The sequence below is a fragment of the Acromyrmex echinatior genome, chromosome 8, assembly GCF_024713525.1.
Source record: "Acromyrmex echinatior isolate Ae372 chromosome 8, ASM2471352v2, whole genome shotgun sequence".
Lineage (NCBI taxonomy): Eukaryota > Metazoa > Arthropoda > Insecta > Hymenoptera > Formicidae > Acromyrmex > Acromyrmex echinatior.
The window spans coordinates 6,156,204-6,183,893 of record NC_141859.1 but is presented as its reverse complement, the minus strand read 5'-3'; the positions used below and the strand labels follow the sequence as shown (position 1 = coordinate 6,183,893).

Genomic DNA, 27,690 nt, shown 5'->3' with positions numbered 1-27,690 from the left:
ATTGCGCGAGAAAAAAATATCGAGGATTCAATTTGAGACCGGACATTGAGATGATCGACCGGTCCAGCAGATGTTACTTCAGCTGCTGGTCTAGTAGCGATTATTAAACATAAACGAAATGAAAGAAAGGAGAAGAATGGGATATGGATTTTGTTTTGTAGGGTAAATTTTATTGTCACTCTTCCCGGACCATATAGAAATTTGTTTATTATTGTTCATCCAAAAATACACCGATGCATTTGTTCGTACAATATGTGACAAATTTGGGCGTGTACAAAGTAAGTTATGCATCTCAAAGCCATGTTATCATATATTTGATTTTAATATTATATAAGAAGTGTATATTATATTTGCATAAAAATTTATATCAAAAATACAATTTTTATACATATCTTATAATTAGAAAATGTTTTCTTATTAAAAATATTTGTAGGATACTTATTATGGAGTATAAAAATTACTCTTTAATTTTTTGTACGTTTTTTAAAGATAATACATGAATGTGTAAAATTAAAGATATATTTCACATTTAAAAATAAGAATTTAAAAATTAAAAATGGATTTTTTTACATATTTATGATAATTTGACTTTGAGGTGTATGCATTAAATTAAAAGAATAATAATTTAATTGACAATTAATATATGTTTTGACGATGCTATTGATGCCTATTTCGATAAATACAAATTTGATAAATATATGCACACGAATAGTATCTATATGGATTTATGATTCATAAATAAATAATGTTTGTTACATTAGTCAGGCATGTATGAAGTAATTTACGTTATTAGAGGTGCCGTATTATTAGAGAATATCGAAAATATCGCATGTCAAACTAAACATCAGCTCATACAAATGATAATTGTTTGCTAGTGGTTATTTTAATTTGTTGAATAACGCAATACTCATGCTATGTTCTACAAGCTTATTTTTTACACAGAATATTTGATTTGACAAGTTGTATACTCATTTAACTAATTGAAAATATGAGACAACAATCTTGTAAAGCCGATAGACCACACATAAAATGAATTGTATTTCATAAAAATTCATACTTTATAAAACCTGACTTACAACACTCAAAATAATATACATGCATATGCAGTTATCTATGAAGTTTATGAGCAACTCTCATTTATTCGTGCTAAAATAAAATTTAAACATCGTGTATATCTTTCTATATTCTAAATTGAATTTAGTAATAATGACATATCGGAACATATTTTTATGTGAATTAGTATTGAAATAATGAATTAGTATTGAAATATCGGATTTTAATCATTTTTAATTTGATAAAACTGTATCTTAGTAAAATTATATCAAAAAAGTTTGGATTTTTTTCTTTATATTAGGTGTTGGAATTAATTCGTAGCGTTTTACAAGTGATGGGAAGTACTTTCATTAATGTATTTTTTAATGCTCATGTGAAATAAATAACATTCTTTCATTAAAAAACGCTACGAATTAATTCCAACACCTAATATGGTTGAAAATTTTATTATCTTCTGTGTATAATTTTTATCATAATTTCATGTTTTGTTGTTTTTTTCATGTTGGTATTTGTTCATTTTTTGGTATTTGTCAGGATATTCACTGCAATCTATAATTTCTCGATGTGATTATTTTCCGTAATACTATCAAATATATCATTCGTACATAGCCGCTAACACCGTTTAAAATTTATAATATCCGTAATTAACAAAGGCAGATAGCAATGATCAAAAATTCTCAAACGCAATAATTTCATCGCATAATGTAAATAACGTAGTCCCCAAAGCCAAAGGAACGAAATTAAACTCGTTTAAAATGTGCAAGGGCTGATTATTACGTAAACACCGAGTAGTGGAGAGTCACTTTGTAAACAATTAGTCGTCTGCAGGAGCCGCGAAGGTGGAGCATAGGTGGTAGTATGTGCTAATAGGCCGCGATGAAGAATGAAACTTGCTCGGCCGCAGATATAATCCCGTGAAATGAAGCCGGTAAATAAATAATTAAATAATTAACGCGCGCGGCAGCCGCCGCGCCGCCGACTGTCGTGCGTTTCTCAGCCGCGCGTGTTTAATGGCCAGCGTGAAAGAAAAGGTGAGAAAAAAGATGATGCCACCGGTAGAACTAGGTGGAAAGTGTTTGACCGTATTACGTTCGCGCATTACACCGAGACTGAGGACAATTCCTTCACGTTACCTCAGCGGCGTGAATTTCTCGTAAAGGCCTGAAAATAGCGAGATACCGTGTCCGGTGACTCTCAACCCTTCGTCTTCGTGAATTTTCACCCTACCGCGGAAATGCAAATTATGCCTTTGCATAGTAGTAGCGGAATTTTTTATTAGTGAGTTAAATGCGACATTTGGTGGTAAAACAGTTGCTTTATTTCATGTAAATAACCTTTGAATTTTTATTAAACTTAATGTCGCGATTCTATTTTGAACATCTAGATAGGTTTTGGTTTCATTAGATAAGTAGATTTGGACAGAATTTGTGTATTTTGTTCTTTTATTTGTATTTCTTTTCTTTTTGTTTATTGCAATCTTTTTATTTGAAGATTTTGACTAAATAACAGAACTTGCAACATTGTACATGAATATTAATGAATGTACATATTTTTATGATATAATTTAACATCAAATTTTGATTTTAGATTTCATATTTTTTGACTGTTACAAAATTATTTCCTATTTTAATATGACTTTTGACATCTTTTTTGTCGGAATCTTTTTAAATTAATATTTATCTAAAAAATAAAACAAAAGTCTGAAGCGTCTTTATGATTTTAGCTTTTGTATGAAAAATCTTTTATATTTTCGAGTCTTTAAATCTTTATAGTTAAAATATTGATATTTTAACATTTTTAAGAAAATCAACTTCAAATAGCTTAAAAAATTGGTAACGAAAAAGAACCGCGACGAATCTCTAAGATATTTAATGCTTAGAAAAATAATTAATTTGTAGAAAAAAAAGCAGTTAAGAAGTATAAGTTACGTATGATTTTAATCAAGTTTTTTTCACGAACCAGATGTTTTCGCTACCGGAATATCTCACGACGTGCAAGCTTGTAAAATATTTGAACTCCCGTCTACCATATTATTTACATGTTAAATCTCTGAGAGTCACCTAAGTCAGCGGGATGCGACGCGGAATATGAACTCTTCTTGGCCGTGTCTCTCCGCCGTTTCTACTTTACCGCCCTTCCGGTGGCGTGCGCGCGCGTGAAGCTAGAATGAGTAAAAAGGAAAAAAAAAGAAGAACGGCAACCGGGCGCGAGGGTGGGTGTGATGCGAGCGTGTACCGTTTTATCGCGCGGTTTATCTCGCTCTCTTGCATCCCGTCGCCGTCCTGAAGCCCGGCATTTGCCCCGCGGCCGTCGAGACGGGGTAAGAACGCTAATTGGGAACCCGAGGCCGTTTCTTCCTCTCGTCTTGAAAAAAACGCGCGTCCCTCTGCCCTCTGCCGTCTGCCGGTTTTTTTACTGACGCCCTCGCTAAAACAGATTAAGGCTCCGAGTCCTTCGCGCGCTCACTTACGCGGCTCGCGTTAATTTGAATATATGCATGTTGATTCGGAGAGAATTTTGAGATACGCGATTAACACAAGAGTCTGGCTTATATTTTAACGCGTCGTGCTTCCCACGTTATTTTTCATCTGCTTGTTTTCGGAATATGGGCAAACGAGGTCATTTTAGTTATATATCTTTTAGCTCGAGTCTCAAAATTTGTGTATCTTATAGGTTTTATTGGAATGTGAATTTTATAGCATTAACAATAAGACAATTAAATTTTAATAGCCATTTAATTTCTGTTTCTAAGAAAATAAATTTAATAAGCAGAGATCTTCAATATTTGAAAATTTATGTCTTTTGATTTCGTTTTTTGACAGCTTCATTTGGATTTCAAAACATTTCTTAGATTAACTAGAATTAAAACAAGCGAGCGTGTATACATAGACGATTAAATTGCATTGCATGAGAGATTTCAGTAATTTTACGTGAATAATTTGAGTTGCTATGTAAGCGATAATACTATAATTTGTGATATGCGTATTTTAATTCGGGGATTACGTAGAGGTTTATTATATATCTCTTGTATGTTAAATTTTGTTCGTACATTCTGACAACTTGATGAAATTGTAAAAGCTAATTTTCAATTTGCGTATTTCCAAAAATCTGCATGCAATAATCAAACACAATTTTAATACAAGAACTAAGCTTCACAAACAGATTTTATATGTGTTTCTTCATTGACTGTACGTGGTCGAGGCTTCGAAACAGAAAAAGTTCTGTCCATTGAACGGGTTTGAACTTTGGTCAACTCTGGACGCGGAGGGTTGGGAAAAGGCGAAGGCAACAAGGGATTTAAAGAATTCATGTAGGTAGTGCCGGAAGTTAAGGTTGTTGCATAGGGGCGTGGCAGTGCTTTAGAGTGTAGGACCATAACTTGTTTAATGGCGTGCTGCACACTCGGAAAATGGAGCAGTTTTAATTTGTTTTTATCGTTTTACACCGTAATCGTAGGCCATTATCGTTGCATTGATAGAAAATTAGTTTTCAATACCTGTTTTTGTTCATCATTAATCTTTTCATAAATTTTAGTCAATTTTATCAGATAAAATCGCAATTATAATTGCAGAATACTTGCGCTGAATGCAAACAGTAAAATTTAATTTAAAAAAACATGGGGAAAAGTTTTGTACCTTTTGGAGAGTTTATCTAAGAAACAATGTTTTTAGATAAATTAATGACAATAGCAAATGGTCAATAAGAATAAAAATTGGAAATTTCAAAATAAGTGGGCGCACTGTAATGTGATGCCTTCTTTTTATATGGTACGCATACGCGATTATTTTAAGATAATGAAAGTTTCTTTTAGTGCATATTCTCGTTGCGCTCATTAAAGTTTTCTACTGCAAGAGAGATAAAAGCTGGTAAGGAAATTAAGTTAAAAGTTTCTCCGCTAGCAAAAATTTTTCCCCTTGCTGAACATGTTCGAATAATATAATTAACGTACTAAACTAAAAGTATTTTTGTCGTGCTACTACAGTTATTACGTTGAAAAACATGGAGATTAAAATCTTTTTTACTGAAAAATTTGTAAAGTTTCTTTTGATAAATCTATCTTACGAAAAGAATATTGTTTATCACGTAGCAGTACGTATATTTAAAATCGTCTCGTGATCAGTTAGGATTTCATAAAATTTAATAATTCTCAAAAATGATAACATATTTATAAGAACGTGTACGTTTCATTTCTTTATATTTTAACGTATCAATATTTTCTCATATGTATTTTAGACAATTAATTTATATATACATGTTCTATATGTTTTCAATTTTTGTCTTAGATTTTTTGCTATTAGATAATCTTCAAAAGTAAATCAATTTATATTCTTGATATGAATCCTATTTTTTAAATTTATTCCTCTCTGGATTATTCTTCTTGAGTTATATTTTTTTATCATGATACGCTGCTATCTTATTCTACCGATAAATATTATCGAAAGGTACATGTTTATTTTCCTCTGCAAAGAGGCAGACAATTTAATCTTGCGAGTCCATTTTCACGGTTTACCAGCGAAAGTATACTTTTGCGACGCCCACATCTCATTGTTGCGAAAACATTTTTTCCTCACTTGAGCCGGGTTATTTCTTCGGTGGTAAGGTCGCGGTGGCTACGAGGTCGTTCTGGATAATTTTCGGAGGGTCGCGACCGTCGTAGAAAACGCTTGAAGTGGCCTCTACTTTTGCGTGGGTTTATGCTTTCCGGTTCCTCCCGTAGCTATTATCCGGCTTCCTCTGTTCTCCGGTCGCGTTGTGCCTGAAACAATAAAACACGTTCATGAATGAAACCCTTCTCTGGCCATCACCGCACCCTTCTCTCGTGCAGTGCGTTCCGTCGCTAGACAACCTCGCACCCTTCCGCGCCCTTCGGAGTGGCCCACCACCCTCTTTTAACGCGCTTTATCATACTCCTTCCATTCATTCGCGGCCTCTGGTAATAAAGTCAAAGGTAGGACGCGGGTGATGGAAGTCGGAGGTCGGGGTCGCAAGATCTTCCTACGTGACTTCACATATGCGTGTACGCACGCCCGTATGCACGCACGCACGTACGCAATGTGGAGAAAAGTCATGCAGTACCTTTTATTCATAAGGGGGCGAGCTCCGATAGTTATATTTAGAAAAAAAGACTTGAGCTTTTCAAGTGACAGAGCTCTACCCTCTTCGTTACTTTCTATAATAATTTTTGCTCTATAGCTCCATTTCCACTCCATTTTATCATTACATTTGTAAGAAGAGAAATATGATATATTTTGATATAATAGGACCATTGCATTGGATTGACTTAGAAAATTAACACGATAGAATAAATCTTTGAAGAAATATTTAATCTTTGAAGTACGATAATGGCAATTGTTTATGTTGCTTTAATGATGTTCATAAGATTCAAAACGTATGCATCAAAGGCATAATGGTTGCGCGATTTGCTGGCAAGAAGCACGAACTGTATGCAGTCGAGAGAGAGAGAGAGAGAGAGAGACAGAGTGTATCTTCGTACATTATAAAAGAGCTCCTTTGCCTCCCATCGAGGAAACGAATAGGTGCATTTAAATGTTAAGAGACACTCGAGATGCAGGAGAGAGAGAAAGAGAGAAAGCGAGAGAGGAAGGAAGACAGAAGTGGCGAGAAACCCCGGGAGTTGTAATATAGATAGATATGTACACACATATATATATATATATATATATATACATATATATGTATATATATGTATATATATATGTATATATATATATATATATATATATCTATGTATATACTTATATACCTATAGCGAGAAGAGAAAGAGAAGACATAGAAGGAGCAGAGCGAGAAAGCTCCTCATTCGTAGCACAGACCTAGAGATCGCAGTGGGCATCCATTGGCCAGAACTATGGGGTGGGTTGGCAGCGCTATGGGCTACTATCGGCTCCTTGGGGATGTTTCCACCCCTATTTCTACCAACTACCCCCTTACGGTGTACACCGAATACACTGGTATAGTTATACAGACTCGTACGTGCCGGGCTGTTGGGTATTGATCGTCGTTGGCTCCAGAATACCACGTTCTACCTACTTCTCCTTCACCTGCAGTAACGCGTCCTTACACATCCTTGCTCGTCCTTCCGCGGCCTGAGTCGCATCTCGTATCGTCCCATCCCACGGTTCGATTTTCTGTACCGATGCCAGTTGCCCGGAGCGAGGTCGGATATGCTCGATATCGATTGAATGCGTCAATTCGATGAGGAACTTGCTACGAACTTTTGCAGTTTTTAAATATCGTCAATCGAAATAATAAATCTCTTAAATTTTTTTTTTATTTTTAAGAGATGTCACACGTGATTGTATCCATCCAGATTTTATTTACAAATTCTATTTTTTCCTAGCAAATTTTTGTATGTTTTAATTTTATATGTTTTAATATCTATTCAATTAACGTTTTAATATTCAAAGTCAAGAGTATATTTTCTCGATAATCAAGTTTCAAATTAAATTAATATAAAAAACACTCGGATGTTGAAATAGATTACACGAAATATATTATGCTCCAAAAATTTCGTATGACAATCAGAGACATATTAATTGCGAAATTAGCGTGTTTAGGAAAAAAATTATTGTAATATAGATATGCAGCAGTGACTTTTTGGAATTTCATAGCTTCTTGCGGAAAATGTTTGCGAAACCAAACGGAAACGGAAAGTGAAAGAAAGAAGAAAAAGCGAGGAAAAAAAAGACTACGATAAAAAAAGAGCGCGACAATCTGCTGTAATCGAAGATTCTTATCTTTATTGGCGAATACCACGTATCTTCAGGAGTGAAAGGGCCGGGAATGAGGACATTCCATTCTCTGACAGGATTGGGTTTCTCCGATTAAGGATCCCTCTAATACTTCCAATCTGACTATGTGTCCTGCCACTACCATTTCTCTCATTCTCTGTCTTTCTATCACTCTTCCTTCACATACTTAAACGAGATGCTTACACTCGCAAATAAATGCAAATATGTGCTTGATGTGGGTTAGCTGAGAAACTATTTGCAACGCTTCTTCATGTAAAACCAAGCGTTACCAAAGCCCTTATAATTAAATCAGACACTTAAAACGTAATTGTAATATGCAAATGAACTTAAAAACTTTCGAGTAAAATACAATTAAGACAAAAGTAACTGTTACAAGTAACGCACGATAATAAAACTGGACATATTTCTATGAGAATAATTCAATTTAAAAATTAATATAATCAGAAAAGAATGTATCGTTTAGAATATTTTAAAATAAAAAACAAGATATGCAACATGCAATAATTATTATTTTGAAAAAAACAGATTAGACTATTTTTTATTTGGTATATATTGAGGGATATGTAATATATCTTTCCCACATTGTTTCGTAAAGTAGATAAAGACAATAGATAAAGACAATTGTGCTATGAGAAATAACCGGCGGATTAAACGTAATCCCTTTCTACTACTGAAGCACCGCGCGTGTCGCAATCAGTTACGAGGAGGTTAAATGATTCTTTCTAGACTTTATTGTTTCTATCGATTTACGATAATTTTTTTTTTTACAATAGACTTATAATTTGAATTTCATTTTATATTAATACTTAACAGGTTGCACAGTTATAACATTTATAAAACAAGCAGCTAATAGCTTGATTGCATTTTGCAGTTTTTACTTATGCTGCAACTTGGAATAATTTGCATAATGTAAGAAACGTATAATCTAATTAGACGCACACAGAGATATTCTAATTAAGATATTTCTTTCAAGTTCCAGCGATGAGAAATTTTCCAAGCTACTTTGGCGTCTTTCCATGTTTCCTCTCTCTTCTGCTGGAAGGGATAAGTCAGAATAGTGCATAAAGGGGGTGGGGCGAATGGTATGGGGAGCCACATTTTCCAGAGAGGGTAAGACGAGGGACTGCAAGGGTTACGTGGTGGTAGTGATGGTGGTGGTGGCAGTCTAACGTTCGCAGGGGGAACACAGGGGGGATTCGAAAGGAAAGGCGGGGTAACAAGATGGCCGCGGCCACCGGTGAAGTAGGGGAAGTAAGACATTTATCCGTAAACAAGAGGTTGCTCTCTTATGTGGTATGTCTACCGTACCGAAAGGTAACGTCCATGAGATTCTTCGTTTAAATTAGCATTCTTCGAGCTTCTATGATTACGCGGCGATGTTTCAACGTGGCAGTTTCAAACAACTTTGTAGTAATACGATTTTCATTCACGAATACATGTATGATGTCTGTTTTCGGATAATTAGTTGAGTATTACTGATCCTACCTAATATATAGGAAATCATGGTATTACATGGTTGTTTGTAAGCTCATTTTGAAGCGTCCTGTAAGAGGCACGGACAGCGTACCCCAGATGTGAGTAACCCTGTGGTAACTCTCACACACACGCATCCAAATTAACTCCCTGCTCTGTTCTATTAATTAATCTTATTATGTTAATATCTCCGCGGGTCCGATCTTTTGTATCGTGCATTTGTCAACGCGCGATGTTTCCGTATCGCGGATATTACAGATATGTTTAGAAAGCTTATTAGCTTTACTCGGAAATTGTTTCTTTATCGAATGATTTTATCAATGAGTGGTTTTTCTTTAACGGAGAAGAATATACAAATAAAGTAAAAAATAAATTTTTTTTATACGGTATAACTAACTCGTATATATTTTCTATAAAAATTGTGCAACATTCTACACGTATTTTAACAATTATTTTTAATATATGTATATATTTATATTATAAGCACAGTAGAAATATAAGTATAAGAAAGAAGGTCGGTCATTGAGTACAAAATGTGATTCTCGAGGAACTGATGCATACTTGTTACGCCGATTATTGCTAGCACATTATCTACGTCAGCTTATACCAAATTTTGGTTAATAACTACCGGCACGGTAATCCTTTATTATGGAGCGGCAGAATCGCATTAGCATAAAAACGTAATTATACCGGCGCGTCAGAGCGCGCTATTCGTAATATTCCGTAATACGGCGGCATAGCCGAACGCCTCTCGATAATTTCGTCTCAGTCGCGCGTGCACAAGTTGCCATCAGCCCATGGGACCTACATCCCATACTTTGTATTTGTATCTTGTGTGTGCGTATAGACGTTCCATACAATATGAATATTTTAATTTTTTTTTAATGATAGATTTTATCGCATTAATGTCGAATTTTATATGTATATATCTGATATATATTGATACATATATGTAACATAAGTGTTCTGAGTCTTCAAAAGTTTTCTGTACAAAAGACATATAAAAATTACAAAAATAGATTTTATGGATTATTTAAAATTATGGATTATTTAAAATAAGTTTGATATATGAAGAAAAGAATAGAATATTTGATAGATCTTATTTGATAACCAATACTTCTTTTCTCATTAGTAGAATTAAATCTTAGCGATTATTACGCACAATTTTCCATTACTTCCGATTTGTCATCTTTAACGTTTCTCAGCGCTCCCACGACTTGCGGAAAGAAGTAGATCCCCTACTTTTACACGCGAATGTATCTGCCTACGTGCTCGGATAAACAGCGTGATGCTGCGGTGAGAAAGCACGCGACCTTCTTTTTCTTGTCGGTCTGCGATCTCGCGAGGAGACACAGGAGCGAGCTGTATGATCGATCCGACGGTAACGCGTCAGCCGGTACTCGGGCGGAAAATAGCGTTCGGTGGATGTTGACTACGGCGGCTCTACCCTTCGACAACTCGAACGAGAATGCCCGGTTGGATGTACATAGCTTTACAGGAAGTCACTCTGTACCTTCGTTGAATGACCAGTAACACACATGGTCGCTATGGCCTGTCTGTGTATGCTCGCTCATGTATTTTCTCCTTGTGCCCGATGTGTGTGTGTGTGTGTGTGTGTGTGTGTGTGTGTGTGTGCATCATTCCACGCACCAACATAACCAAAGCGTGCGTTTTTGTGTGCGTGCGTGCACGCGCTTACACGCATGTGTTGGTGCACGGACCACATACGTATTGGCGCGGGGTAGACGGGACACGGAGGGTGGTGGTAGCTGCCCGGACAGAGAAATGAGAATAGTGTCGGTCTACGAGCTGAGTGGAGTTGGTGAGCAAATTGCTCAAAGTAATTAATCGCTTTTGCCGGGTTGGCTTGCCACGCTGCCGGCTGAAGCTCATCCGAGGGGTGGCACCAGGTACCCCAGGAAAAGCTATCGAGGGACTCGCTTAAAATGGCCGACTTAGCGTCTAGCTTCGGCGAAATGCCCGGGTGACAATAGCAAACTTTGTGTTTGCGTTCACACTAGAATCGACTTCTAAGGAAGTCGTCTTGGCAGCTTTATTTTTGAAACTAGTAAAGTTCTTACATGTATCTATAACCAACCAAGGGCACGATACATTCTCGATTGTTTATTCATAAACCTATTTTTATTTATTTAAGTTTATATTTCATCATAATAATAATCGCCTTACTAGTCTTTTTTAATAGTACGGTTAGAAGAGAAAAAAGGAATTTATTTAAAGCTGATTTTATTTATGTTATCATTTTTATAACATTGTTATTTAATGTATTCACACATTTATAATGTCAGTTGGCTGTTTTGATGCTAGAGAGCATTATACATGCGTGGTAAAACATAATAATATTGCGAATGAGTGTGTTAGAAATTTGGTACATCGGTTTTAGGATCGGACATGTAAAGTTTGAAGTACTCGTTATCCTCTTTCGTACGTTCGCTATGCAACTTTTCGAAACATCGTTGGTGGGTTTGAATCTACATATCGTTTTATTTCATTCGTGTAGTACAAACTCATTCCGGATAACTTTACTACGTTGGAGTAGTCTCTTACGTATCTTTAAAGCATAAATACGTGTTTATCGTTGGTAAAATACGATGATAAATTTTAATAATTTACATAATAACATGTAAAAGTGAAAAATGTAATTTATAAATTATTTCACAGAAATTACTTCATGAATGTACAATCAACTTGTGTCAATTTATTCTATTATATATATATATATATATTATACAACAATAAATTTTACTATATTTGTGTGTATGTACACATATATTGTAAACATTATTTCTGTATAATTTCTAACCTATTCATGTACAGGTGAAATTAGCGATTTCTAAGCACAATAGCCAATTTACTGTTCGCCAAATATCTTGTTCTTCCTGCATGTTTGTGGAATGAACTGCGTAATAATGAGATGCACAATTCATATCGTGTAGTGAGTAAAATGTGGAAAGATAAAAATATAAAGAACTAATTACTTGCTTAATCATTACTATTATTGTAATTATATTAGGCCGATATTTATAATCAGTTCTTATATTTAAAATCGTCTTAAGATATCATAAGTCAATCGCAGAGTAGTATTAGCATCTTATTAGACATTATTTTAAGACGGTTTTAAAATAAGAACGAACTATGAATACTAGCTTAAATGATATGTTGTAATATTAAAAATATTGAAAAAACTTTGCATTGCTTGCTTTAATCTTATATATATTTAATTTTATATATTTTCAATCACGTTATAAGAAGAATCATTAGAGCGATATATATTTAAACAGGCATTAATATTCATCATTTATAATTACAAACAGAGATAATTAGAATAAATTGACCAACTATTATTCTGCTAAAAACAGACAAGTGTAAAATCTTGAAAGTAGGTGAAACCTCATTCCGGTTTGAATTTTGCAGAGGATGAAAACGGAGCAATTTGGAAAATTAGCTTTCGTCCCTGGTGATGTTCGGTAGGTCGTGGCGCATCTTCGCCTGGAGACGTCGCGTCTCGTGAGATCCTACCGCAGGCATCGCGTGTACATCGTGGTGGTTTCGCGGAAACTGCATCAGGATGGACGCATGCGCGTTGATCGCGGCTTCCCCCGGTCACGGGGGGGGTGGCTGGACGAAAGGCACGAAAGAGCGAAGGGCGGGAGAGCGGGGGTGACTAAGACAGACTGTGAGGAGAGCGCGAGTGGAGAACGAAGAGCCTGGTCTCAACAACGACGCGAAATAGATGCGGCGGAACGAGCGAGAACGTGGTGAGGACAATCGGTTAAGAGGAAGGGGGAGGGAGGGAGGGAGGGAGACGCAAACGAAGGACGAAGACGAAGACTCAGCGTAATGAGAACCCAAAGTAAACGAAGCAACGTACACGAGGGACGTAATCGGGTAGGGAATGAATATCTTACATGATACGAACGTAAAATCCTTTGAGACAGCAAAGACAGGAAGAAGGAAATAAATAATGAAATTAACGGAATAGAGAAAGAATGTAGATGAGGGATACGGAAGGTGATACGTTAATGAAAAACTTGAAGATAAAAAGAGCTTAAATAATACAAAAAAAAAAGAATGGAGACAGAGTTGGCTTTATGATAACAAGGATGTGTAAGAGAAAGTGGATAAATGAATTAAAAGATGATGATAAGACGGGAAACAAGTATGAGAAATGTGCAGATGGAAGGATCACATATATATATATATATATATATATATACACAATATGGATATATATATATATATCCATATTGTGTTAGAAAGCAAAGAAGTAAGAGAACGTGTCGAGTTTTCAGCCAAGCTTGGAGAGCCGCGAGAGTAAGAAGATGAAGAAGGCGGCGATGAGAATCGGACGTGCGACTTTCCGCCTCGGAGTTGTCTACCACCATCTAGCACAGCGCCTAGAAAAGGGGGTGGGTGCTTTCATCCGCGGAACTGGGCGCGACTAACCTCTATCGATCGTAAGAAGACTTCCACACCTACGAACCTCACACTTCCTCGCGCTGCGTCCTATACTGGGTGGATCGCGTATAAATAAATAAACCGGCCGAGGCACCTGAGCGGCTGCCCATCCACGTGATTGCACGCAGCGTTCCATTACTCATGCTACTTCATAGCTTCCCGGTTGATTTCGCACCTCGCAAGTTCTTCTCGCGTCTGATAGGTTACTCAACTTGCACGCTTATAATGGAAATTCAACGTATATTTAGATCAATATTAATACTGTTAAATTAGATTAAAGTATAGTAGAAAGCTAATGAGCTGTAAGTAAAAGATGCATAAACTTATTAAAAAAAAGTATTATATGTTTTGAAAATAAAAAAAAATAATATAAAGTACTTATGTTTATTTGCTATATTTGATTTATTTTTACTTGCCGAACTGTGTAGATCTTATTTTTCAGTTATATTTTATTTTAATTTGTATATTCTATATCCTATTTCTATATCCTTCTTCTTTAAAATAATACTTAAAATAACATAAAAATGACAAAAGAAAGTTCGGGATTATAACTATCATATCAATTAGCTTATTTATAATGTGGCTAATTAATTTTATTAAAGTAAGACATATAGTATTTTATAATTATTTAAGTAGTTTATTGCGATAACAAGTGGTCGATTATTCTTTTATAAGTGTAACGTGTTCCGTTTCTGTAAAGTGGTCGGCTATTAATTACGACGCTGCACGTCTGCGGCGCGTTGCACGTAGGTACATAAAAACCGAGGTTGAAACGTTCTTAAATCACTTTGTGCGAGCACGTCGTGTCGCGGCGACTCGTGCTCCCGGCGCGCTGGTTGGTGTTCTCCGCCACATTTAAATCCCTTTATCTTGGACCACCCGTTGCATCCGCCAGATTCAAAGGTCGGTTTTGCAGAACCGTGGCTTCGTAAGAAGCGCAGCTTCGCCGTGCTGGTTCGCGACATAAGAACATCACCGGTGGTGGTGGCGGCGATGACGACGGCGGCGGCAGCGGTAGTGGCGCAAAGGGGTAGCCAGGGGGGGTGAGAAGAGAGGCGGGAGGGGGTGGCGAGGGTTGAGACGGGAAACTAAGTTGTATTGATCCTAGGCTGCAGGGGTGGAAAACCAGGCAGGGTTAGTACGTGTTCTTAATCGCCAAGTGACCGCCCTCTCTCTCTCTCTCTCTCTCTCTCTCTCTCTCTTCCTCTTCTCCTCTTCTCCTCCATCTCCGCCACCTTCGCCTCTTCCTGTTTCTCCACCTTCCACCCGCTTTCACCTCCTCCCTCCATTCGGCCGTCGCCACATCCGACCGGCTAAAGGGGCTTCTCTTCTCGCCCTCGAGAATCGTGCATCCCCTCGCTCCCTTACGGAATCGCCGACGCCATTCGGGCGAGGGATTGTTTCAGGATTAAGTAAGGAATCGCGGTATTGTTCGTCGTTCTGTCGTATAGAGTTATTACGCGGAACGACGAATCGCATCTTAAATTGCTCGTAAATAGGCATAGATTTATGTGATTCATGAGGAATAACGTCTAAATCCCTTTAATTTTATGAACTAGTTGACTTTAGTGCGTTCTATTATTAAAGTTGAAATAGCCATAAGTAAGTATAAGAGGAAATGTTGTTACATTTATTTATATAAATCTCATTACCTTGTCTAACTAGAAATGTTTATGTTTTAATGGTGAAAAATGAAACGGAATATTTCTATTTTCGATCCTAACATTTTATTCACAGCACGTCTGCCGTATTTTTATGTGATATATAAGTTAATATTAGTTGCTTTATTATTATCCCGCGTTCTATAATGGCAACTGCTTTTTATATAATTTTTTATACGGTTTTTTTTCAACGTCAGTCTCCAGTCTCACCCTCGGCCACAGACAGTTTTTTTTTTAACACGTCCTACGCTTCCTTTTATAAGCGCGTCTAACGATAGACATGGCCTTGAAACGATTGCAGCTCCAACGCGCGACGGCAGTCTCGAATTAATTAACAGTTCCTAGGTAAGTTTAATAGGGAATTTAACTGAACTTTTAGACAATCGTTTTAGATTGGTCCGTTGTTTTCCGCGTTATTGCTGTGACATATACGAGGGTCTCGTACAAAGTTCGAATTAAACTATCGCACGTTGTTCCTCAGCGGAGCGCGGAGTGCTAAATACGAGCTTACATCTGCAAGCCAGAAATTCCAGTTTATCTTCTGAATTCCTGACCGAACACTTTTCGTACAATATACTCCTCGTCCTGCGTTCTCACCGCACGTTTAACAACGTAAACATGACTATTTAATTCCAATCCTTTTATCTCTAATCCTTCACATCCTTTATATCGAAGATATATACCTCGCAAATATTATCAAAATCCGACATTAAGCAGCCATTAACGTTAGAAGCTTCGTGTCCAAAGAAAATTTTCATTAATAGTTTTTTAACTAGGTAAAACGCGTAATATCACATTATCTTGTGTACCGTGAATGATATGTGTAATGCTGACACGAAAATTCATAGTCGCGAGCATCGTCCCGAGCATTTACTGTATACGTGAATGCACTTAATATATCGCAAATATGATATTATAAAAATTCTTTATTATCATCCTTATGTGAAATAACACGTTTTTCTATTTGACATCTTTTTCCTATTCTCTTCAACAAAAACTTTTTGCTCCTTTTATACTCGTTTCGCGTTTTGATATCCGATTTCACTCGAAGAAAGGCATGATAGGTAGTTTGAGAGGCTGACAAGCCATGTCAGTCGGCATATTATGTCGTTTAAAATTCAAAATGATGAAAGACACGCGGAGAGGTGTCGGCATTAATTGGATTCTACCGAGACTCGTGCGTTACGTCGCACTGACTGGGTAGGAAGGATGATGTGAAGGGGTGAAAACACGATTAACGAGTACATCCGGCCGTTGTGCTCTAATTTGATACCATCTCGCGCAAGAATTTTTAATATTTGTAACAATTAATTGTTTCTTACGATATATATATATAATATTACTTTATTATTTTCTAAATAAATTTTATTTTTAATACAACTATATTAGACTTCTTTTTCAATAGTTTTGATGCATTGTAAATATATGTAAACTTGTATAATACAGAATCTAAAAAATAATTCCACATTTTTAAGAATGATTAAATAAGATCTAAAAATTATTAGTATAATACATACGAAATTTTTAATAACTTTATATTAAAATCGATAAATAAAAAACTAAGGCAAGTGGTTGTGTATAAAATGACATTTTTAAAATTTATCTTGAACCGGTTTCTGAAGAAGAATCTGTCCCACGACCTTCGACTTCTCTAAAACATTTCCCTCCTAACGGGAGAAGTTATCCTGCTTTGAAATCCGGATCTTGCGGTCCAGAGGTTTTGCTGTTCAGAAGATACCCCGTGGGATTTCAATTCTGATTGAATAAGAGAGCAATAGTTCACTTTTATTAGATCAATGTAATTGAATATTATATAGACAAATATAAAATTATATCTATTTATTTTAACAAACAAATTAAGCACGAGAATGGATAAATTATTAAAAAATAAGAATATATAAAGAAAAATTAATGGCAAAATAATTTTTTATTAATGCATATTTGCACATAATAATTTTCATGAAACGATGTTGGATTAATGAATTTGATTTCTTGTACAGATGGCATTATAATGCATTTTTCGTACATATAGTACATGAATTGCATATCGTTAATTTCATTAAACTGTGGTTGTGAAATTCTGCAAACGGACTTTCAACATTTTCACAACGCAAATTAAGTTAGTAATCGCGCGTAATGATTGCGGCCGCTACATCGGGAGTGATCGATATCAATCGTTAGAGAGTGGAAGGGGGGGGGGAGGAGAGGTTATCGAGTAAAACTGACTATCATGCCATCCGGACTGGACTGTGCTCGACCCTGCGTTACAGCCACGTTGATCGCATAATTTCTCGCGGTGCAATGGTAATATTTCCGGCTTGTCTCATTGCGTGGCCGCGGCGTAGTTCGGCCGCAAACAAACCCCGAAACAACAATTGATTCCGGGGAACACGTCGCGTCGCACACTGTGTGCAAAACACCGAACAACGGGTTTTCTTGCTCGCCATTGGACAGGGGGCAGGGTCGCGCCAGCCCGGAAATTTACGGGATTGTATCCGTGCGAGTATCTTTTTGCCCGGCAACGACACGACTTTGCTTCGTCGTTAATTACACGCTGATAAGTTCCTGACCTATGGCGAAAGAGGGAGGTAAAGAGTGAGAGGGGGAGGTAGAGAGAAATCAGTGATGGGGGAGGCTGGATGACCTATAGTCTGAACTTTTTGCTGCGTTGTGCTTCCAATATGTGAAAAATGTTTTATCGCATAAATCAAGACAATATCATTTATTTCATTCAGGTATACTATATTATTGGCACTGTCGAAATGCATCCGTATTGCATTTCTGTAATAATTTACGAAAATTATTCTTCATACTCGCGAGTATACACACTGCATGCATCAGGAAAAATTGTCACGGAAAAGTGAATACGTATGTATCCACCTTCATGAAAAATTTGCTTAGGTTGTATTGTACGTATGTTTTATTTTTTCCAAAAATTGGGTCACAGTTAACTAACGTAATGTTAATTAAAATAAAAGTGATATTTCTATAAAAACTATATAAGATAACAAAAAGTCCGTAACCGATACAAGAGACGTCGAAAAAAATGTTTTTAAGATATCTTAAGTGACGTCTACAATGAAATTTTAAGGCATAAAACTTAATCTTTAAACTCTAAACCGTAAGAAATTAACCAATTACAATCAAATGTGAGAAGAATATTGACTATGCTTGCTCAATTTCTTACGGCTTAAAACTTAAGTTTTGAGCTTTAAAATCTCATTGTAGACGCCGCTTTATATCTTGTTTTTAGACATGCGTGTTGTTTGAGTTAAATGATTTGAGCATAAGGATAATATTTTGTGTGATTTCTTTTCATCCCCCAAAAATTGATAATACTTCATTTATCATTGCTCACGTTGTATCAATCTTATTTAATAATTTTAACTATCTATTCTCAATGCAATCGTCGAATCCTCGGAAAATCTCATTCTCTCGCCGAATGTCAGGCGAATCTTAATCGGCCGCCGGAAATACGGTGCGAGATGTATAATACTCGGTAGGAAATGACGTCATCACTCAGTGTAATGTTAGAGAGAGAGAGAGAGAGAGGAGAGAAATGTGTAGCGAGAGGACGAGACGATGGTGGAAGCTGTGCGAGACGGGAGAAAGCTAGATGTAGAGAGAGAGAAGGGGATTTTCGCGAAATCCTGGCAGGTAGCATCGGCTGAGTTATGCTCGTATTTCCCGTCAACACATCCGATGATGTCTACGGTAATGTAACCGAAATGTATGAACGTTTCGTGCTGCCACATTTGCACGGTAAACCTCTACCGTTACGATCAGCTGGCGAGTATGTGTTGTGTGAAGCCACGCAAGGAGATCGGGAAGGTGAAAGTTGACTGTCGGTCGTAAAGATAATGAAAGAACGCTATATCTTGTAGCGTGTGATAGTACGTAATAATCAGGATTGATTGATTAATGCTTCCACCGATGTAGAATAATTTAAATCTTGGTCCAACTTACTCTTCACCTTTTTCTAATCTTTAGAACAAGAAAAAAGTAAATTAAACGACGAGTAAAAGTAAGTTAAACCGAAATTAAAGTTTAATCTATATTGATGAAAATGTAATACAAAAAAACATGTAAAGTATAAAATAATATAAGAATCAAGTCTAAATAATTTTTAAAATATTTTTTAAATTGATTTTATGGAGAAAGTTAAAGATGCGTTAAGCTGTTATGTGGATGTAAAGAATCTATAAATATTATTAAAACAACATCAGAAAAAATACAGTACATCGAATAGAGAGATATTATAAACATCAGAAAAAATACAGTACATCGAATAGAGCGATATCATAAACATGTTACTATTACTGATACTTAAATAGATAAGTAATTGGATTTTAATAATTGTTGATATTTCGATAATTTACGACATGCTATTTCCAAGCGGATTGATAAATTTTTTTATTCGAAGTTGCGTTTGCATTTTTTTTTGTTTAAATTCATTTTCTCGATATATGTAGTTATAGTATAGCTGGTGGATCGATCGTATTTCGTTCACTTTCTCCGAAAAATAAACGCCGAACGTGCGGGAATGAGAGGGAAGAAGAGTGAACCGGATGGTGAGTTCGATTCTCTTTCCGCCCCACCACCGGTTTTCCCGCGGAACAGCCGCATGCGCCGTAAAAAAGCACGGCCGCTACGAGTTTCGTTTCACTCTTCGGGGTTCGTCTACCCATTGCCCGATAAAAAAGCTCTGCTTGCGCGGCTCTCGTTCGTCGCGGACATACTATTCGTCCGCGGTTCGCGTCTTCATCATCATCATCATCATCGTCATCGTCATCGTTATTGTTATCTCTGTTGCGCAAAGACTTCGTCATCGTCGTGCGATTTTCGTCTCGTGTTGTTTCAAAAAGAAGAAACGAGACGAATAATAGAACGAGAAGGAAGAAGAGTGCAGCGGCTTTGTTCGCGACAAGGATGTCGCGATGTCGCGATGCGAAGAAAGAAGTGCGTCCATACGAGAGTGGACGGATGATAATGGGACGAAGAGGTGGGGGCGGATGGTGAGAGAGAGTGTTAAGAAGATGAAAATCCGGCGGATGCTCCAAGTGGCGTCTTTCCACCCGCCACCTACGTACGTTTCGCTACAATCGTCGTGACCGACGTCCATGGTGGCTTCCAGTACGTCGACGATAAGGGTTGCTTCTCGGTGGAAAGCCGTGGGGTGAGAACGACGTACAGACCACGCCTCTTGTCTAAGGTTACCCCCACCGACGTGAACTCTCTCGCTCCCCGCACAGACTCTCCTCGTGCGGGGAACCTAAGATTTTTCCACTTTGCCCTCTTCGTCCCGCTTTTCCACCCTTGCCGTTGTTACCCTCTTTGCTTCTTCCCCCTCTCCCGCTCGTTCTCTCTGTAGCTCGACCACCCCGCCCGCTCCCTCCATGGTAGGAGAATACCGACTCCCCCTTCTTCTATTGATCCGGCACTAAGGCGGTTTCTTGCGCCCCCGGAGACCGCTACACGGATCTAGCAACGCCGCCTGAAAGCTTCGTCGCATCTTCTTTTTTCTTCATTCTCTACTTCGCACTCCGTAACCTTGAATGTTCTCCGCCAACGCTTTTTTGCACGTCTCCCGCCTTTTGGCACATTGTCGGGCGCTTTCGAGCTTTCCACGTGTAATGTAGTACGCGTGTATAGATGGCTTTTATATGTATAAAAGGAACAAATGCTTCTACCTCTCCGTTTTGAAATCAGCTTTTTGATAAAACATTTGGTGAAAACATTTTGCGATTAAATGTGCATGTACTTACACGATTAATGCTCGTTTCAAATTAATACAGATTAATTTTAATCTTAGTTTAATTAGTTCTTTATCTTTTTTTAGTTTTTAAGAATTAGAGAAAGATGAAAAATATGTTGAATCGAGATTAAAGTAAATCTTTCATAAAAACGGGCATAACTCGTACATTTTTAATGTTTGATAAATTAACCTTTCTTTTTCGCAATCTCTTCTTGCAAAAATAAGCTACTTAGAGAACAGGATTTATGTATTCTGTTTTTAAACGAAAGACAAGTTCAAAATTCTAATTTATGAAGAATTTATACACGTGAGTGTTGGTAATTCTAAAACTGATGAATCTCGTATTCTGCATAAAACCTTATAATTTTCTACAACTCCTCGATGAGCTCTTTCTCTTCGGACTGTCGACATTTCTAGATCGCTATAAGATCGCAACGATTACGTAGGATGTTCCATGGTAGTTCCATAGATACGCGTATATAATATAACACGGTCTATGTTCTATGGTGAATGAGCATGGGGTATGGGTCGCGCGTGGGGTGGTAGGGAAAGATGGGAGGAGAGCGGGCTTGAGCGGTGCTTTAGCCGGGGGCTGTTAAACACGGCGGGTCTTATCGGTAAAACTGTTCTGTACAGGACTACCACGTCCAGCCATTGGCCGCGGGAGTATCTCTGGCCTTATACTCGTTGTCTGCTAGGTATGCATGCGAGGTACATTACGCGACGTTAATGCTCGCGCGCTAAAATCGTTCGCAGGAAGCGAAGACTCGCTGAAACCCAGTAAACCCTGTCGAGACGTTGCTTAAGCTGTCACGCTCGCTTGCATCGAGGTCAGACATTCTGATCTTTTGGTCGAAAGCAATATCAAATATAGATAGAATATTTAGAATCTTTTCGCTTGTATGTGCGCGTTTGAATGAGTTTTAAAAAACAATTTTGTAATTAAATTCGTATAAGTCGTAACGATATGAAAGTATTTATCTTTCGTAACTGCAAATAGATGTAAATGGTATTATTTGTATAAAATTTAATTTTTTAATATTAAAATATAATTATTTCGTAAAGTTATAAATGTTCAACATATAGATATAGAAAGAATTATTGTGTATTTTTGTTTTTTATTTCTTTTTATAATTATCATTATTTTAATGACAATTATATCATGAAAGAAAGTCTTAAATTAAATGAGAAAAGAGTATCTTAAATTAAATGAGTCCAGTTTATCCACACACATACATATAAATCGTGTCGACTTTATAGGTCAATAATCAGATATCTATTCGATGTCTCTCCGTTCGACTTTTCGAGCATTTAAAGGAAGTGCCCGATTGTAGAGAATATTCGCGTGCTTTCAGTGAAGAAACTTCAGCAAGTTTCCTAGGAATTGTTCCAGTTTGCACAATTGTCTATAGTACACAATCAGCCATTCGACATTTTCCTTATCTAGCGTTGATTGTGATTGAATTTTCTCGCGCTTACTAAGTATAGAAATGTTCGTGAGATTCGTGATCAATCAGATTAATTTATTTAATTTGATCGATATCTTTCTCATTCCGACTCTGTATAGTACCTTTAAATGTAACTTTATTTTTAACAAGATTTTGGTTTGAGAGCTCATTTAAGATATTTATATAATGCTAAAAATTGAAAAGTTCAAAGATGTTTAGTAGCTATTTTCAAAATATTGGGAATTTAACACAAATTTTACAAATTGTTCCATTATTAGTTGGAGTATCTATAAAATTTGATTTGATGAAAATATCTGTAAAATTCTGAAAAAAATCTGAAAAATCTTACAATTCTCTTAATGATTTAAAAACTATTTAATTTTCTGCTTGTCACAATTTTTATGTAAAATCGCATTTTATAGCACTTATTTGTAAGTTCGATAATGTTAAAAAATAAATCAAATATTATACATATACTAAACAATAATAAATATTTGTGTAAATGTTTATTTGGATTTACTTACTCGTTTAAAAGTTATTGACCTAAAACTATAAAAAACAAAATATGGTCATTTTGTTGTATAAAACTATTATAACGTAAATTATTTGTTATCTTGTTTTTTGCAATTTCAAGGCGTATTCACGGACTAAGTCTGTCATCAAAATCTTTTTAATGTTATTGACTGATTTAGCTATTTTTGAGTGATTATTTCATTTTTAACTGATATTGTACAAACAAAATATTAAATTAGTTGAGAGAGAGAGAGATAGCATTTATTGATGTATTAGGCAAGCTCTCTAAGAACAAGTCACTGATGGCAGGTAAAAAGTACAAAAGAATAAGCGCAATGGAATAAAATAACAATGTGTGAATAAGTCAAAATAAGAGAGTTTAATTAATAAAAGAAAAAAGAATTAAAGGAAGAATAAAAGAATTAAAAAAAAGAGCAAAAAAGAATAAAAACAGAGTAAGTGTAAATCCGCAAGAGGTAATGAGAGTTGAAAGAAAGAGAAAGAGAAGAAAATTTATTTTCTATGCTTTATATAGAATCAGACAAATATTTTCTCCTTCAAATCTTTCCACGTTTATTTGCACTTTACGTGCAAATGCCGGTCTTAAGCTTTAGCGACGAGTTAAATTCTTATCACCTCGTTTGATGCGTGTTACTTCGAGTGTCGGGACGATACGCGGACGCGTGGAGACGAATAATGCAAGGCGAGTACATAGGGCAGGATCACTTATAAGCCCGAGCCTGTATATATGTATTCCTGGGTAGCCTTTCTCGGCATTAGGTAGTCGGGCTAAGGCCTTAGAGGTCTCCTGGCAACCAAGCCTATCAAACTATCTTACGGTCTAACCCTTACCAGCCCCTCCCCGAAACCTTCCTCGACCCCCTGGAATCTCACTTCGAGCCCTTAACGACCGACCCCACGAGAGACACGGCGAAATTGAGAAAATTATCCTGCCCCACGTTATGCAGAGACTATGGCCACAGGTTTCTCGGCACTACTCTCTCCCTCCCCTCTGATACGATCCGACACATAGACAGAAGCTTACAGAGACGAGCAAGAAGACCTGCGGGATTGTTGGGGAAACTAAATGGCCGGCGAGTCGGCTGCCATCTTAGTTGCGAATTAAGGAAAGGGTAGTTCAACCCTCGTAGATAGATGCACCCTTGAAACATTCGAAGGGGTAGCCGATGTAATTTACATTCGAGGAGCATGACAGCCATTTTTTTTTGTTCATATCCTGTAAATGCGTACTTAATATTGGAAGAACAAATGAAGAATAATTTTGATTTTTATTGAATTAATGACAATAATTTGGTTAATGTTCGTATTTTTTGTAATTTCAATAAAATTTTTTTCATTGGTCATTAAGGAGGTTCTCCAGTTTAAAAGAGTGGAAGGGAATCACAAGATTTTTTTACAAAGTGCTATTGCCATTTTTTTAAAAATGAATAAAATTTAAGCAGTAAAACTATAACTTGTTATTAAAAAATATTTTCATTACAATAAAAATGAATATGTTGAAAATATTGAAGAGAGAAAAATTGTTTTTAGCAATTATTTAAATTTAATTTAAATATTGATAATTTTGGAAATGTTGTGACATTATATTTAAACAATTCATGAACATTTCATAATCTTACATGAAAATGATATGGTGCAACTTTATTTTTTTAATTCCAAAATGCTCTTTAAATTGCATTATTTTATATTCATGTAACTGTTTAAACTTCTTATATTTTATTTACAATTAAATTACTTAGAACTCTTTTTTTTCATAAGAATTTAAATTATTTTCAAAAATTATTTATAGAAATACGATAAAAAAATCTAAAACAGTTTAGGAATGCTTACATATTAATTGAAATTAAAATTGATAGAAATATTGAAATCAAATCAAGAAATTTTTAAGTTAAGAGTTCCAATAATTAAAATTTGTATTGATAAAATATTTTATATAACTATGATATACGATACTTTTTCCAGTTTTATTGTACTAAAAATTATTATTAATATCAACTAATAATTTGCACTTTTTAAAACGATCTTCATTTAACTATGATAGACTATCTTCATTTAACATAAAGAGAGGCGAATAGAATGAAAACATCTTGGAGCACAAGCTCTCAAAATGCCGAACTTGCGACACGTAGGCGGAAACCGTGGCGAGTTCCGAAATTGCCAGCTATTTATCCCCCAAGCTAAAGTTTCCCTCGTACTCAATGATCGCAGTGTTTTCGCGTGCACAATGAGAAGTCGTAGTCGTTAACTCGGCCGGTGCACTCATTTCGCGGCGCTAGGTGTGGGTGAGTGCGTGTGTGGGCCGTGAGCTTGCACTCGTGCGGGCTGATCGTGGGAGGGACGTCGAGGACCAAAAGGGTCGGTCTGTCGTCATTCTAGTATGGTTACAGCGGGCGCGGAGCTTGACAGAAGTTGTAAACTTTATGGTAAACCGTGGCAGGGCGACGCCGGCCACGGCCGGTAAATGGGGAAGGTGCCGCGCCGTGCAGCACCGTGTGCTTAATCCAATCCGGAGTTTGTTCTTTCGACGATCGACGTAATCACCGGCCGCACGTAGTTTCCAACCTGGCCTGGCCTTCTCGTGCATCGTTTCCCTCCACCCCCATTCCTCTCAACCGACCGACCGACCGACCGACCTAACACTTCGCTCTAAGGTTCCACCTCCGGCGTATGTACCTCGTTTACGAGTGTTTGTCGATGCTCTAGCTCCAGAATCATCGAGGTGGTAATGGTTCGCGCCCACGAAGCCTTCGGAAAATATCAATATCTCTAGAACTTTGATAGTATTAGAAACCATTTCGGAATTTGAAGAAAACGAAGAAAAATTTTGAAGTAGAAATATTTTCAAAAAAGCTAATTGACAAATACGACGACCGAAATTTGAAATATTAATTTTTCTCGTATTTGAGGATTGTGCTTATTTTTTTTATCCACAATTAGCATTGATTTAGTTCACATTTAATTTAAGATCTTTTTTAATTTGAGTATTTTGAATATTTGCATGAGAAGATGCTTAATTACTAGGAGGGCAATTAGGTCTTATCCTTTAATCCTTAATACACACACCTATGAAATTATCGGATATCAAATGCTATATGACACTCTAGGTGACAATTAAATATAAAGCGATCTATTTATGTGAGACTGATAAACTCTTGTTTGTTTCATATTTAAGCTTTTTCATTCTTCTATTAATATATGTTAAATATGTCATCTATACTTTACAATTTCATCTATATTTAATTAACGACAATTAATATTATCACATTCTTTAGTCTCTTCTTTTTCTTAGATTTTTAATTATTGAAAGTGATGTACAATTAGTTAAAATGTATATTTTACCGAAGCTGATTTCATAAAGATTCGAGTTGGATTACATATCTGATATAGTTCCAGAGACTCTTCGTGGAACTCTACGGGGAATCCATTTAGCTATAGCGACAAGCTACCTTCGTTCGGGGTGTTTCGCCCGGGACGCGATTAATTATGGGGCTCCTTTTGGGGCTGCGAACCTCGAGGCTTTGAGCTCAGTCGAGAGCGCGGCGCGTGGGATGGGAAGTATAAGATACGCTCAGAACCAACGTAGACACCCGGCTTAGCTTCCTCGAGTATTAGATCAATAATTCTAACCTCAAACTGGCTCGGTCACGGACGTCGAACGCTCGGATGTAACTCGATATTCCTTCGTCCTGAATATTACTTTATGTTGTGTTTGCTATCTCTAAAGACAATTTAATAATTCGCTTCGATAAAACTGAATGTATCGTTCTTTAATCGTCATGTAGTACATCCGGATGCCGAAAGAAAAATGATCGAAATCCGGAAATAGAGAGGGGAAAAAACACGATTTTTATGATGTACGAAAAGTAAATAATAAAACTTATAAATATAACTATAAATGTATATACGAATAATTGGCTTACCATGTTTAGGAATGACGAGAGAAATATATGTTTCGTTGATGAAATTCTTCAATTAGCATGTATAGAGCACTGCAGCCCCCAATTGGAGGAGTCACTAAGTTGTGTGAATGATCGTTCCTGGATAACTGGATGATAAACTGCATGATGATGACGATGAATTTAATGCGCGCGACGGGTCTCTCCAACTCCTTCGAACGTCAGAAATATGTTTTACGATCTGTAGGGATGCCGCGCACTATAATTTGAACGATCGTAAATTTTGAGAAGTTGCTCGCCGAGAAAAACTATTTTACGAGCAGAAGGGATGCTGCGTGGACCGCAGCATCCCTGATACTGACCGACAGACCCAGATTTTCGTCTCTTGAAATACGCGGAACCAGCTCGCGGGTTACCGCACGCGTCCATTTGCGATGCAAAATTTCGGTCTTTAGATTTCAAGAACCTGCTACCCCTCTTTACGGGGTCCAGTTTCTTCTCCGCCGAGAGCACATGCAGGAGATCACCATTGGTCCAGACTTACCGTGAGAACGCGTAGTAGTCAAATAGCGAGATGATGAGAAGGCGCAACAGAACAGGTTTTCTTCTCGTTCAATATCG

General features: G+C 36.7%; 1 protein-coding gene and 1 long non-coding RNA gene across 2 annotated transcripts in view; one reads left to right on the top strand and one right to left on the bottom strand.

Annotated features, from left to right (window-relative positions):
• LOC147908701 (ubiquinol-cytochrome c reductase complex assembly factor 2-like) overlaps nt 1-27,690 on the top strand; it is a 61,915-nt gene that overhangs the window by 22,049 nt on the left and 12,176 nt on the right. The gene's annotated exons all lie outside the window — the stretch shown is intronic.
• On the bottom strand, nt 188-27,194 carry LOC147908702 (uncharacterized). Its single transcript, XR_015545814.1, has 2 exons — nt 27,094-27,194; nt 188-5,809 (listed from the first exon to the last, which is right to left on the bottom strand). It is a non-coding gene; the product is annotated as an uncharacterized LOC147908702 (long non-coding RNA).